Source organism: Equus quagga, chromosome 16 (assembly GCF_021613505.1).
Source record: "Equus quagga isolate Etosha38 chromosome 16, UCLA_HA_Equagga_1.0, whole genome shotgun sequence".
Taxonomy (NCBI): Eukaryota; Metazoa; Chordata; class Mammalia; order Perissodactyla; family Equidae; genus Equus; species Equus quagga.
The window spans coordinates 72,085,165-72,100,496 of record NC_060282.1 but is presented as its reverse complement, the minus strand read 5'-3'; positions in this window follow the sequence as shown (position 1 = coordinate 72,100,496).

The following is a 15,332-nucleotide window of genomic DNA, read 5'->3' as shown; positions in this document are numbered from 1 at the left end:
TAAACCAGGACGTGTCTCAGAAATAAAAAGGAAAATGTAACTTTCAAACTAAGGAAAGCAAATAAATAATTGTGTTAGGGCCTTTATAGCATAATTATTCAATTACACTCCATTTCCTTTTGTTTTTAGTAATCATTAAGGTTATTGATCTTTGCTGAGATAATCAATTTATTATACTCGTTTTTCTTCTGCGTATCCTCTCCACCTAGATTTTATGCCGTTCGTCTTCTTTTGGAGTAAACTCATTATCAGTTTTGGATCCAGTTCTTATTCAGATTTTAAAAAATCAAAAGGCAGCTAATAAGGATTCCCTTCCTATTTGGACTCAAAGTAAAATATTCACAGAAAAATCATCCTCCATTTCTCAAGACAGAGAGAAAGAGAGACAGAAAAGAAAAAAAGAAAGGGAGAAAGGAAGGAGGAAGAAAGAAAGAGAGAGAGAAAGGGGAAATGTAGTTAATTATACTTTTACACTTGTTTTTGATGCCTTGTTACAAGTTATTATACTCCTTCAAAAACTGACCTCATCAAATGTCAAAAAACAGGTAGGTTAAAATCTACTTGGTTATGGCAACTTAAACCACATTTCCTTAAAGTTCACCTTATAAAATATTGAGCCTATGTAGAAGGCTCGCTGAATGAAATAGCCATTAAAAGATCATCACCACATTTTGCCAATAGCTGACTTTTTTCGGAGAACTTACAATGTGCCAGGCACTGTTTTATGGGCTTTTAATCCCAGTTAACACATTGAGTCCTTACAACAACCCTGGAAGACGTGTATTATTAACGCCATTTCACAGGTGACGAAGCTGAAGATGGGAATTATGAAGCAGGCGAGTGCAGAGCTGGTCCGGTTCCAGAGGCAAAGCTGTGTCTGCCATGTCATACTACCTCCCGCAGAGAAAAGAGGCAGAAAGAGCCCACTGCTTTCATGTTATAGGATAAAATAGATATGAGATACATCCAGAAGGAACATTTGATCGAATGTTTAAATTTGGTCTGCAAAATATCAGACATCCAAACGAAAAGGAAAAGAAATCAGTTAATCACCATTGTAAAAATCAAGTATTGGGAAAACATATTGTTATAAGTAAATAACATATTAATTAACTTCATCTGTTTAGTAGAATTTTTGACAGATATCATGCACAGCTTTCCCATGGATTTGTCCTACAGTCTATGCCCACTCGTACTTCAATTTCAAGGAATGAAGTTACTAAAGCTAAGCCAGACAGTCCTTGAAAAGTCCTCCAACATACTGTCAAAGATTTATCCCTGAGTTTAACTGGCCCTGTCAGCTCAATTACCTTCGCTCCTTGCCTCACTCTAATTTCAAATTTCATTTCCTAAACAAAATGTATATACATTCTGAACATATTTTTCTCTTCTCTAGTTACGCAAAACATTCTCCTCTTTTCAGGACAGCTGCTTTACTAATATGAGCTAGTTCAAGAGTCAAGAATCTTAAATCATCACAATTAAATGTATTCAAATTCTCTCCAGAACGCTGTGCCGTGAGAATAAGGTTTCTCTTCTGGAAGACTATTGATAATTTTAGAAACTGTAGGTTCCCCTTCTCAGGAAGAAATAGTGACGCTCTCACAGGAAGAGGAGATTCAACTCCTGTTTAAGGTTAATCCCTCCACCTGTGTCCTTGATCCCATCCCTGCCTGCCTATGCCTGGCTTCATTCTAGCAATTCTTTCTTTTTCTGGTGTCTTCAGCCTCTCCAATGGCTTCTTCCCTGCAGGCTATAAATATGTTCAAGTCTTACCAGCAAACTAGAAAATTCGAAAGAAAACAAAACAGAATTTGCTGTGTCTATTCTGTCCCCTTCTGGTGTTGCCTTACGTTTTGTCCTTCACAGACAAGAATCACTAACCAAGTCGATTTATGGTCTTTTTGTCAACACCTTCCATTCCCTTTTCCACCCACCATAATCTGGCTTTCCTGAGTTTTACTCCACAGACCGCTTTTGCCAAGGGCTTTAGTAGCCTCTGGTTGGTAATCCAATAAGGACAAGTTCGGTCCTTATAGTAAGTTCATCAGAGTCTACGCCTAACCCTCTTAAATGTCTAACCCTCTTAAACGTTATCTGTATTTACCACTCTGCTCCAACCATCCTATAACAGCTGGTATTTCCTAGGATTTTTCCCATAGACTTTTTTTCTTCTCACTCCATATGCTCTTCCTGGGCAGTCCCAGGCACTCTAACAATTTTCCCTACTGCAAAATTGGCTATTGCTTTCTTAAATTGTATGCAAACCCAGATCCTTCTCCTAAGTATCAGTACTATAAGAGCTTTGGTGTTCTAACTACCTTCTAAATAGTGTCTCTTAGACTTTTCAGAGGTGCTTCTAACTTAGAATGTCCAAAACTCTTCTAAGTTATCGTCTTCCCAAATTTGCTTCTCCTTTTGGATTGATTAATGGCACCGTTGTCCACCCAGTTGCCTAAGCCAGCAACATAGGACCCACCAGTGACTCCACCTTTTTCATTATCCTGAGTCAGTATTTCAGTTCATCTGCTCCAGTGGATTAAAGTAAGGGTTTTATTTTTCTCACATAACAAAAAGTTTGAAGGTAAGTAATTCCCACCTGGCAGGGTAGGCAAACGATGCCATCCAGTCTCAAGCTCTGTCTGTCTTCCTGTCCCACCATCCTTAGTGTGGGACCCTCATTCTCCTGGCTACAATATGCTCCCTTCATTTTATCTGCATTCCAGGCAGGAAGGAGAAGGAAGAGCAAAGGGCCAAAGGATCATGCCAACTATCAGAATCACCTCCCTTTAGATTGCTTCACTCTTAAATGTCCGTCAGCAATTCCTCTTTACGCCTTATTGGTCAGAACTGGATCACAAAAAACCATTTACAGCTACAGTCATGTGTCACTTAACAACAGGGATAGGTTCTGAGAAATGTGTCATTAGGCAATTTTGTCATTGTGCGAACATCTTAGAGTGTGCTTAGGCAAACCTAGATGGTACAGATGGTACACACCTAGGGAATATGGCACTAAGCTTATGGGACCATGTTGTAGATGCAGTCCATTATTGACCAAAAAGTCATTCTGCAGCCGATGACTGTATACATTATAGGAAGGTATCTTTGGTAGCCAGATGGCCAAGCAAAATATATTTGGAGCCTTATTAATAAGTATTAATAAACAATATTTCACTTTATATCAAGCTATCTCATAACTTAACGGGTTAAAATAATAATAATTATTGTGTCTCATAATTCTTTGGGGGTGGTGGGACAGTTCTGAGATGGCTTGGCTGAAGCTGGATGATCTACAGTGGTCTCCTGCTCATGTCTAGGACCTCCTCTGGGATGGCTGGGCCTCCCTGTCTCTTAATGTGACCTCTCATCCTTCAGGAGGCTTGGGCTTCTTCTCATGGTGGTCTCAGGATTCCCAGAAGCAAGAGAAGACAAGCCTCAATGCTCTAGTACTTTTTAAGCATCTGTTTATATCACATTTGTTAATGTCCCCTTGGCCAAAGCCATTCTTATGGCCAAGCCAAAACTCAAGGGCTAGAAGATCCTACTTCCTGATGGGAAGATGGCCCAGTCACAATGCTTATAGGGATGGGAGGAATTTATGGCCATTTTTTCCCAATCTACTACAGTAAGAAAGTACGGGAGAATAGATATTGCATGGGCAACAGTAGTGACTGCCTCATCTAGCATATTTTGACATTTAACCTGTCAGTGTCTCAATTAATAATACTTAAAAAAAAAGTCTGTCTATCCTATGCATTCTCTTAACTTTCTAACTCCCCGCCTCCAGTTCTTAATTAACTTTCATATCCATGATTGTTAAACTTCCTTGGGTTTGGGTCACTTAGAAAATCTGATAAAAATTGTGGTCCGCCATGGACTGTTTGTATCCCTTCCAAATTCATATATTTAAACCCTAACCCCCAATGTGGCTGCATTTGGAGATGGGACCTTTAAGGACGTAAATGAGGTTAAAAGAGGTCATAAAGATGGTGTCCTGATCTAATAGGATTAACGTTCTCATAAGAAGAGACGTCAGAGGGCCTGCTCTCTCTCTCTCCGTGTGCACTCATCGAGGAAATGCCGTGAGGGGACACAAGGAGAATGTGGCTGTCTACAAGCAAGGAAGAGACCTCTCACCAGAAACCAAATTTTCGGACACCTCAATCATAGACTTTAGCCTCGAGAACTGTGAGAAAACAAATTTCTGTTTTTAAGCCACTCAGTCTGTGATATTTTGTTTGCGCAGCCCCAGCAGACTAGTACTGGTCTCTCTCTCTCAGGAGAAGTAAACAATTTCACAACTCACAGAACTTTCTAGGCAACGTCAAATGACTCTGGACGCCTTGAATGCCACCTAGGCATTCCTTGCTCCTCAAAAATATCCGAGATAGCTTTCAAAAACACAAATTTCTTGACGTGGTCATCTATTGTACAACTGTTAATAGCTTCACATGAGCTCCAAACTGCTTAGTCTGGCCTGCAAGGTCCCTCTGACATGGCCTGGTTCCTCCCTGGTGCCACTGATTGTCAGAGCCACTCAAAGCTTCCTTCTCCTTGAACCAAATTACAGTAGTGAATTGGCTTGAGCACAGTACCCTCACCTCCCTCTATATCTTTACACCTGTTGTCACGTCCATCTAGAATGTCCTCGCCTTTCTTTTTTTTCTGGTGAACATTTACTCATTTTTTTGAACATTAATTTTTCTGGGAATAATGAATCTTTCCCTGTAGTCCTACCATCAACCCCCTTCAACAGAGTTTGTCAGTTTTTCTTTCTGTACTACCTCGATTTTCTCATGTGTACCGTACTTGGCTTATTTCTTTGTCACTTCAAGTTAATTGTGTACATGTCCCCAATCCTTAACAGCACGTTTTATGAATAGGAATGAATAAAATTGGCTTTCACTATAAGAATGTTTTATCCTTCTATGATGAAGCAGAATACACTTGGGGTTCTTTTTACATTTTCTTTCCCTATATTCTGAGATAGCTAGTAGCAGTTGTTTGCCTCTTGGCTGCCAAAGCCTTACTCTTCAAGAAGTACCTTAGGTTTTCAATTTATTCTTCACCTTAGTTCATATATATAAGCAGTTGACTGACTATGAGAAATGAATTTGTAATTACTAATAGCTTAATACTTTATTTCTTCCAAGGACATCTACATTTCACTGGGGCCTGGGAAAGATTTTAAATCAAGGAAAGAAATCTCGAACGGTGGAATTTTAGGCAACACCAAGAGTCAGGGCAGTGGGGTTTCCGATGTGGCCCCTAAGTTTTACCCGCTTTGTGTCTACCTATTTCTCCTACGCCTAAGGTTATTAACATTCCCGTTACATTGCCAACATGGTAACTTCAAAAAATTAAAGAAACAGTGACTATTTGTGGGGCTCTTTATCAAGTCTTGTAGATACATTTGTGATACTCCAAAAACACTCCTCCTGCTTTTATGACATCTCCACCACTTGTCAAATGGTAATAACTATCCATTTAAAAATGTTTGTGTGCCTGGTTCTGGGCTAAGCACTTTATGTGTTATTTCATTTAGTCCTCACAAGAACCCTATGAGGCGGTTTTACAGATGCAAAGACAAAGGTATCAAGAGTTAAGTGATAGCCACACTGGGATGTAGCAAAGGTTTGAACCCAGAAATCTCACTTTGTTTCTTTTAAACAAGAACATTACGTGACTTTTCCAAAATTGCCCTTTCTGCTAAACTTAGATTTGACCATGCAGGATGTGGTAAACACAGATCAGCTCCTCCCTGTCTCGTGCCCCATCAGCAGAGGCGATGCTCTAAGTCCCTCATGAGGCTTAGCCAACATTTTACATGGTTTAAAAGGATCTTCAAGCTAGTAGAGGTGTCCTTTCACTTCCACTGTGGCCTTCGGATGCCTGATGTCCCTGTCTCTCCCAATTTATTACCCAGCCTATTCTGGTACACTGAATTCCTACCAACCTGGAATCCATGGCTGCTCTCACCAACACCGTAGTCTTCCTACTTCTTGACCTTTGGCACTGACATTCACACCAGTTCATGGAAAGACTTTTCCACTCTCTGTACCTCTGCCTGGCCCCAGAGTTGGAAAGACCATCAGAAAAGCAAGCTTCCACTTCACACCATAAATCGAGGCTTCAACAGAGCCTTTGCAGGTATGCATACTCATATTCTTTATATCTCTGTTGCTTAAAGTGGCTAAACCAGACCCTCTCCAATCTGTTGAAATGTACAACCTCAACCTCTGATGCAATGATTCACTCATAAAAACATTTTTTACTTATCATTTGTGTCTCACTTGCCTTTAACCATGCCCCAAACCTCTTTGAACTGACTTTCTTGAATTCCAACTTTGTATTTCTATCTTCTTGGGAACATCTTCATCTGATTACATCCTACCATCATCTCAACTGAACTCACTAAAATATCCTGTCCTCACAAAGTTCATATTTCTGAGAAATCATTCTCCTTAACATTCTTGTATGACACCTCGGGATAATCTTAGTTTTTCCTATGCCTGACTCAGCATGGACACTTTGTCATGGACTTCTTGCCACGTCCTATACAAAAGCTCTTGCGTCTGTCTTTTCCTTTCCATTAAATAAAGGCAATAATACATTAACTTGTTTCTTTGCCTTTAGTTTCTTTCTTTCACAAACCAACCAACACACTGTTAGTTTATCTTTTTCTGAAACAAAATAAACTTGGTTCACTTAACTTTGTGGCTCCAGTATTTTAAATGATATCTGAATAACTGAAGAGAACCATTAAACGTCTAAGAAGGCGCAAACATGGATCTCCACATCTGGCCCTAACGTATTTCTAAAGCTTTTTTTTCTATGTTAATTATGTTAAGCTAGACCCGTGAAGCAGCAACACACAACTGCAAAAGCTCAGTGGCATAATTAAAAGCAAAATGTAGTATACTTCCCAGATTAAGACTGCTTCAGCGAAGCCGTGCTCTAAGAAGTGACAGTTATTAAGGCTACTTAAACTTGTGGCTCTGCTGTCAACAAGAGGCCTCCATATTCACGACAGCGTGGACTGGAGAAGCATGCAGGGACTTTTCACTGCCTCAGCCTCAGACAGATACATGTCCCTTTGGATTAGATTTAATTATCCAGAAACAGCTACATGGTCCCACCCAACAGTCAGTAACAAGGAAGTATAATTTTCATGTTCCCAGAAAGGAAGAATATGAAATGGAGTTTAGTAAATTCACAGCATTTCTCACTTCGTAAAAATAAAGCTTGGAATCATCCACCCCTTTGTATCGGTTTACTCACTTTCCTGGAATATTCTTTCAACTTCTCTTTTAATGCATAATGAAAAAGCTCCAGATATTCAGAAAAAAAACTGTCCTGACCACCAAAATTTAGAAAGCTTTCTGCTTTCCTTCAATTCTTATAGAAATATTTTTTTCCTCTGTCATTATTTTGGTGCTGTGACAGCTACTGGTGTAATCCTCTGAATATTTCTGATTCTCTATCTTTTGTGCTTTCTGTACATCTTCAGGTAGGTGGCACCGTGTGACTACTTGTGAGCAGAAGTGGTGCCGCTTGTCTGCTGAAGCATTTAATTGATTCTGTGACACCCTTCAGAGCTCTCTTGCTCCCTACCTTGGTCATCAGTCATGATCCAGATAGTGGGGGCTCCCTCAGCCTGGGTTGGAAAAGTGAGCACAGCGTAGAATGCAGTCTCCAGTGCTCCATTAGGGATATTAGTACAAGTGAGAAAAAAAAAATCCTTGTTTTTAAGCTGAGATCTGTACGTTTGTTAACGCAGTATAATCTAGCCAATTTTAACTGAAGTGAATTGGTACCAGAAGTGGGATGTTACTTTGCAGGGATACTAAAACCCTGTAAAGTATGTGGGAATAGTTAAAGGGCTAGGCATACACAGGCAGTGAGGAAACTGAGATCTGTGAAATATGTCAGTGAAGCTTTCATTAAACTGTTGATTGTATTAACCTGGAAGTCAGATTAAATACCTAGTTAACTCGAGTGCCAGGAAACATGATCAGAAAGTAGATATTAGAAACAGTTTGTTGCTGTCAGCTACGTTTAGCAAGATATTACAAGAAAAAGATGATTAAAAAAATAATTTTGCTGATTTACAAGCAGAAGTGAAAGGAAATAGCAAAATTTAGGGGACTTCTAGACTTGGAAGATTCAAATATTTTAATGCCAAAGAGTAAAAGATAAGCTTAGCTCACCTGGCACCCGGCAGATGAAGAGGACACCATCCTGGTTGGTAGATGGAGTAGAGAAAATCCCTGGTCCAGTGGCAGAACAAGTGGTAAAGATTTCACCAGAGGTGACCTGGAAAAGGTCCCAGTGGAGGGGAATGTTATGGAAGAGATGATAATGATAATGATACAGGTATTCTTAAAAATGTGGGGGGAACAATGCCTACAAGGACAACTGAGGTCACTTATTTCTGTTAAGTTGTATTTACATCATGCAGAAGAATGATGAGGGAGTGAGGGCTGCTGATCAACAGTTAGTAACTAAGTGTGAAAGCCGAACAGCCTAAAAAGCCTTAGCTTTGTAAGCCTTAGCTTACAAAAAGGCCCTTATTACCTGTAGCAGAAGGGCAGATACAGTGGAAGGAAGGCTGAAGACCTGATTCTTAGAATTATAAGATATCAGAGAGATTTGAATGTTCAGCCATGGCAAGTCTGTTATACGAATGTCAGGACACTGGTGGGAAAATCTGAAATCTTGGATCATGGTCCACGTGATACATGGTACACCTGGGACAACTAGCTGGATGGCATTAAGGATGTTGTGTCTATAACCCTGTAAACCATTTCTGGTCACAGAAGTAGCCTATTCTTCTCTAGCAAGAGCTAGAAGATGCTGCAGAAATCTCTCCCATCATGAGAACAGGTGCCCTCCGCCCCCTCTAGAAGCTGCCCACACTTCCTTTCCTGCATCCCCAGTCGATGAGGGTTAAATCCCAGTATAACCTAACTAGGGGTGTGGGAGCCAGCCCATGTCCATGGGATTTACTGGTCATATCGCATGCTGCATGACCCAGAGGCAGCCAGCTTCATAGAACATTGCATCAGCCTTCCAAAGGCACCACTGAAGCACCAGGTTAGAGGAAGCATCTAAAAACACTGGGTGCCATCCTTCGGGATATGTGTATTTGTTAAATCAAAGATCTCTACATGGTTCTGTGTCCACAATGGAAAGAAGCCTGTGTCCAGGAATCAAGAGGTGGAAGAAAAAGTGGCCTCTATATCACTCCGATGACCCACTGAGAAATATTGTGCTTCCTATCCCCACAACTCTGGCATCCGTAGGTTTGGAAGTCCTGGTCCCTAATGGGGTAGACCCTTGAAGGAAACACAGCAAGGTTCCTATTGAACTACAGGTTATGGCTGCGACCAGGGCTCTTCGGATTCCTGGTGCTTAGGGCCCTGCAGATAAGAAAAGGAATCATCAGACAGGACAATTCCTGATCAGCAGGAGGAGGAAAGGCTGCTTTTACACAAGTACATAAATGCCAAGGTGATAACTAAAGCTGAGGGGAATTAGAATGGATTGTGGAGGAGAGAGAGGATGAATACCAGTTCCATCTTTAAGATCAAATGCAATGACAGGGGTTGTGGTTCATCTCACTAACCTTCCTCTTCTGAAATTCCATTCAGGAAGAGGGGTCCCCAGGAGCCATGGAGGTGCTGCTCTCTCAACCTTTGTAAGAAATATATCCATATGAAACAAGATGTAGATTGTGGTGGCCATGAGAATGTGCGTCCAGACCTCCAACCACAGGGAACCTGATTGACAAAGCTGCTGCACTTTGATATCCATTACCAGGTTTGCCCTTGTAGCATACTTCCCACGGGCTTCTCGCAGTCAATCACTGAATGCACTGGGGATACTAGGCAGCCCCTTTCTAGGAGATATGGGATTACTCTGACAGCTGACATTGGCTACAGAAATCCTTGGGAGGCTGGTTGAACATTTCTTTGACTGCATGGTCATCTAGAATGCTTCTACCCAACCCTCCTTTCCTTTCTCCTTCACTCAGGGTCAGACTTACATCATACTCCTATGTCTCTCCCAGTCTTCTCTGGATCCTTCATTCTCTGTCAGAGGTGTTGCCCCTAATAAAATAATTACACGTTTATTCTCATCTTGGCATCTACTTCTTGAAGGATCTGAAGGAACACACTGTTATTAGGGTGGAGGGTCCTTTTCCACCATTGGTTATTGGAGTGAGAGTATCTTGTCCTTTTTCGTGGGGGGCTAGATCAGGAAGAGCTTCATCCAGACCTGCTGTAAAGACTATTACGCACCACCCCCAACTCTAAAAATTATGATGCATCACTCAAAGAATGTGGACTTTGAGCTTGATGCCATGTTGGATGGGACTTTTGTTTTATTTCCCTTGGCTAGAGATAGAGTGTGTTTTGTCTACAGAAAAGAGAATGAGTCAAATATTTGATTATCAGATTTTTGGGTTGTGGTGGTCATGAAAGCTCTTCACTAGCTATTCCTTATCTCTGACTTCCAGGAATATGTCACATAGCAATTCCTGCCCCTTTTGTAATTGAGTGGGACCAAGTGACCAGATTTGGCAAATGAGGTCTATGTGGAAGCGATACGTGCATTTCTAGGCTAGGACATTTAATCGCCAGATATATTTTTCCCACTAGAATGGTGGCAGCAGTGTTCCTTCACTGATTCTGGGTTCTGAAGCAAGGACATCATAGAATAGAGCAGCCAGGTAACACACAAAAATATCATGCGTGGGTGAGAAATAAACCTTTGGTATTTTGTCATAAGAAGTTTATTATCTGAGCATAATTCTACTGACGGTTTCCCAAACTAAGTGCGCATCAGAATTATCTGGAAGATTGGTTAAAACAAAGATTTGGGGGGGCCTCTCTTTTGAGTTTCTTATTCATTAAGTCTGGGGGTGGTATCCAAGAATCTGCATTTCTAAGAAGTTCCCAGGTGACACTGATGTTGCTGGTCCAACGACAACACTTTGAGAACCTGATCTAACCAATCCCGACATATACAAGTATTAACCCTAACATTATTTCACAGTCTATATAACTGTGAGCATGAAACAGGTTAAGGGCAAGCATAATGGAGGCCACTTTTCTGCACAATGGGATTCTTTTCAGCTCCTAAACAATTGGGAAGTTGCTTTTCCCACCACGGGAATGGGAAGTAACCCCATATGTACTCTACAGTGTGGATAATATACTGAGTCAGCAGTCAAGGCAAATTCAGTGAAAGACAGAATACTTTGGGACCATGCAAGTAGAAAAGAACGCGTTAGTAGCTGTATTGGTTACCATTCAGAAAACAGAAACTACTCCAGTTAGTTTAAGCAGGAACTGATTTAGTACATGGCATCAAATAACATAAAAATGTTAAGCAAGTTGAAGAAACAAATTTTAGGCATTGTGTCCATCCTGTTCACTCCTGTGTCTCTACTCTCTACAAGACCCTTGTACTTAATACATCGTTTTTCATTAAACAATGCTAAGAATTCATGACATTTATTCTAGCTTCTTTTTCACTCTGATCTTTGGGCTTCATTCTCAGCACACGTCTGTAGGTTATAGTTGGGTATATAGTTGGTATGGTTGAAAATTGTTTAGCACGAAATTATTTCGATAGAAAGTTTCCCCTTATGTTCACTCTACGTCTATGCAGGTGCTAGGTAAGATATGGACTCTGCTTGGTGTTACAAGTAAAATCTCTCAAGAGGTAGTGTAGAGATGCCATGGATGATATTGTAGAAGCAATCAATTCCCAGCTTTAACTGAAGCCACCCTACAGAGAGCCACCAAGTAAACTTTGTTTTAAATTTGGTGTATTTGTCTTAAACTGTACCCTTCGAATAAATTAATTCTGCCCTATGTCAGTTACATCTCAATCAAGTTGATTCAAAAAGTACAAAAAATAAGCCTTTTTGTTTTTCCAGGGATTTGTGAAAATCTTAACATAAAATACATATGAAGATCTTGAAAATTAAGTCAAAGAACTAAATATTATAAAAAGAGGTTTACTTTCATCTAACAAAAATTATTTTTAATAAATTTTATTTTGTTATGGAAACTGAGTCCATGTGGCCTAATCTATTCCTTCCCTCTGTCCTTCTAATTTATCATATGATGCTTCACTTACAGAAAAACAAAGTCAAACTGAAGCTTGCGTTCAGGAATAAAACAACGATTTTTGTAGCTGCGCATTATTTTTTTTAGAAAACCTAGCAACCAGGTATTTGAAACCTGAATAATTAGGGGGAAAAGAGTTAAAAGAAAGATCATTGTTCTTAGCTCCATTCTTAAGCAGCACCAGACCAATAAATTTGGAAAAGCATACATTTTTTAAATCCTTTTTATTTCTGTGAGTAAACCTGTTCGTGAAAATGTCACATACTACCAAGCACCGTCCTTATATTCTATCAGGCAGTATTCAGTACACATAACGCTAGCTCTCTTCCATTCTCTGTTAACATCGGTAGAGCATAAATTGGTAATTGCGTGCTAACTGTGCGATTTACTCATGTCACCACTGTACCTTTTCATTAGCATCACCAAGAGTAGTATTACCCTCCCAGTGACCTCAGCGTAAGTGATAATATCCTTAGCTGTTAAAGTGAAAAAAAAATGTAAGTGAATTTAGCGTTGTGAAGGGTGATGGGGTGACAGCCTTGGAGACTGGAGCCCTTCTCATTGATCACATGGCGTAAACAGTGAAAATGCAAACTTCTCGAAGCAGCCTCATTAGTATATCTCACCTCTTTTCTCTAAGAACAGAAGATTTCTTACTTATTCTTACTTATCCTTGCTAGATGACTTGCAAAGTTACCTATCGTGTTCGCAATTTTTTCCATGAAGGTTAATGGCCGTGAGAGCCCTCCCAGTGTCACTGGTTCATTTGTCCTGCTTCCAGACAGTACTCATGATAACGAATACACTTAGTATATCTGCTCTTAAAGCACAACTTTGAAAATCCTTATCATTGATTCTCATTTATTACCTACTTGGGTATAAACAAAAACTATTAGACATTAAATTACTTTTACAGAAAATTCATTCTTGTAATCAACATTCATTAGGCTTTTGCTCTTTAGATTCTTGTTCTTGCTGAAAATAAAATTGAAAGTAAACTATATATTCAATAGTGAAGCGTTTCTTGAACCAGGAGACAATGGGGAGAGAAACCTGAGCTGGAGGGCGGTTATCTTCCTGGTTAAAATCAAGGGCTTGGGAATCAGATTCACCTGGATTTGGGTCCAGATGCCAACATTATTGTTTAATAAGATCATGTAAGAAAAACCGAAGTATTAGGAAATGTTTCCCAGAAGAATTAATCTCTTATCTGTGATATGATGAAGAATGAGAGTTATCCACGCACAGCGAAGAACATTCTAGACAAAGAGACTAAGAAACTGGCCCATGAAAAGGCATTATCAAGAGATCCCAGCACACTTGTGGGTTCTAAATATGCTACAGCGTGTGTGTGTGTGTGTGTGTGTGTGTGTGAGTGAGTAAATGTGAAGGGGGAGACGCGGGGAATGCAAGGTACAGCAGAAGGATTTTAATAAAATTCGTGCTTTTGAAAAATTATGCCAGTTGCAGTATAAATAATAGAGAGGACGAGAATCTATGTGGGGGATCAGTTAAAAGGCTACTGCACGATTTTAGGCAAGAAATGAGAGTAGTCTTTATTAGACTGCTGGCCATGGAGATGGAAAGACAGGTACAGATCTAAGAGCTATTTAGGAGGCAAAACCGATGGGATGTGGATATCAGGAAGTAAGGAGAGGGAAGATCATGCATGACTCCTCCAGGGTTTGGTTTGCAGAACCAGATGGTTATCTACTCAGATGAAGGACACTAAAGAAAAACAGACTTGTGTGAGAAGACCTGAGATTTATCAAGGTGACCTTGAGAGCTCTAGGAGTAGATCTGAGTCCACAGTATCTTGTATCCATTTTTTTAGTAACCCATATCCACTTTGGTCCCTTCCCATCCATTTTCCACAGAAGCCAGAGTCATCCTACAAAACCCCAAATTTGATTACGCTTCTCCAGCTTAAAACCCTTAAATCACTTCTCACTGCACTTAAAGATTTAAAAAAAGGTTAACAGTCTAAAAAGCCTATCTCGTTGAGTCCCTGCTTCTTCTGCTGGTATTAGATTATGCTACTGTTTCTCTTGCTCATTATACATCCTTTACGTCCGCCTTCTTTCAGTTTCTTGAAAGCATCGTGCTCTACAGCCTAAAAGCTCGACAATCTTGGCTTATCTTCTTCCACTTGTCTTTCCTATCAGCTCAAACTTCTTCAAGGAAGGTTTTTCCGCTTTCTCCTGGCCCCTGTAATTTTCTGTTGGTAAATTTGTAATTGTGATACTGTTAAATTTCAAAGTCTTTATGGAAGCTAATATTTGGGTTGGTGGGATATCACGGTTTATTTGGATGCTGTCGTAGGCAGAATATTGACTTCGAAAGATTTCCACACCCTAACCTGGAACCTGTGAATATATTACTTTGCATGGCAAAAGGGACTTTGTAGATTTCATTAAGTTAAAGACCCTGAGATGGGGAGATTATCCTGGATTATCTGCATGATCCCATTGAGTCTCACGGGTCCTAATAGTGGATAACCTTTTCTAGCTGTGGTCAGAGAAAGAGATGTGGTGACAGGAGATGCTAGACTGTCGATGGAGGAAGAGGGACTCAAGCCCAGAATGTAGGCAGCCTCTAGAAGCTGGAAAAGGTAAGAAAATGGAATCTCTCCTAGCAACTCCAGAAAGAAATATGACCTTGCTACACCTTGATTTTAGCCCAGTGACATACGTGTGTTAGACTCCTGACCTACTGAACAATAAAAAAATAAATGTGTTATTTTAAGCCAGTGTTTGCAGTAATTTATTACAGAAATCAATTAAATTTGTATTAGAAAACTAATACAAATGCAATTCTGAGTTATGTTTGTACTACAGTTAACTCCAAGTATATTTCTGGTCCACAGGTTTCTACTTCAGGAATTACAGTGTTTTATCATGATGCCGAGTCTCATGAAAATATAGTATTTTGGATTATCAATATAACAGTGATCTTCAACTTTGATCTTCTTAATTGAATTCACAGTAGCATTCATAATAACATCAAATAGTCCACTTCAGAAAAAAAAATTTTCAAAGCTCTACATTGATTCCATAAATGATATGAAGAAATTTTTGAGTTATTAAAATTGGCTTATATGATCATTAGTTTTAGTTTCTGATATAAAACCGGCAGCATTTAACTCTATAAATTTCTTCTTTTCCTAATGGAGCCAATATATTAACA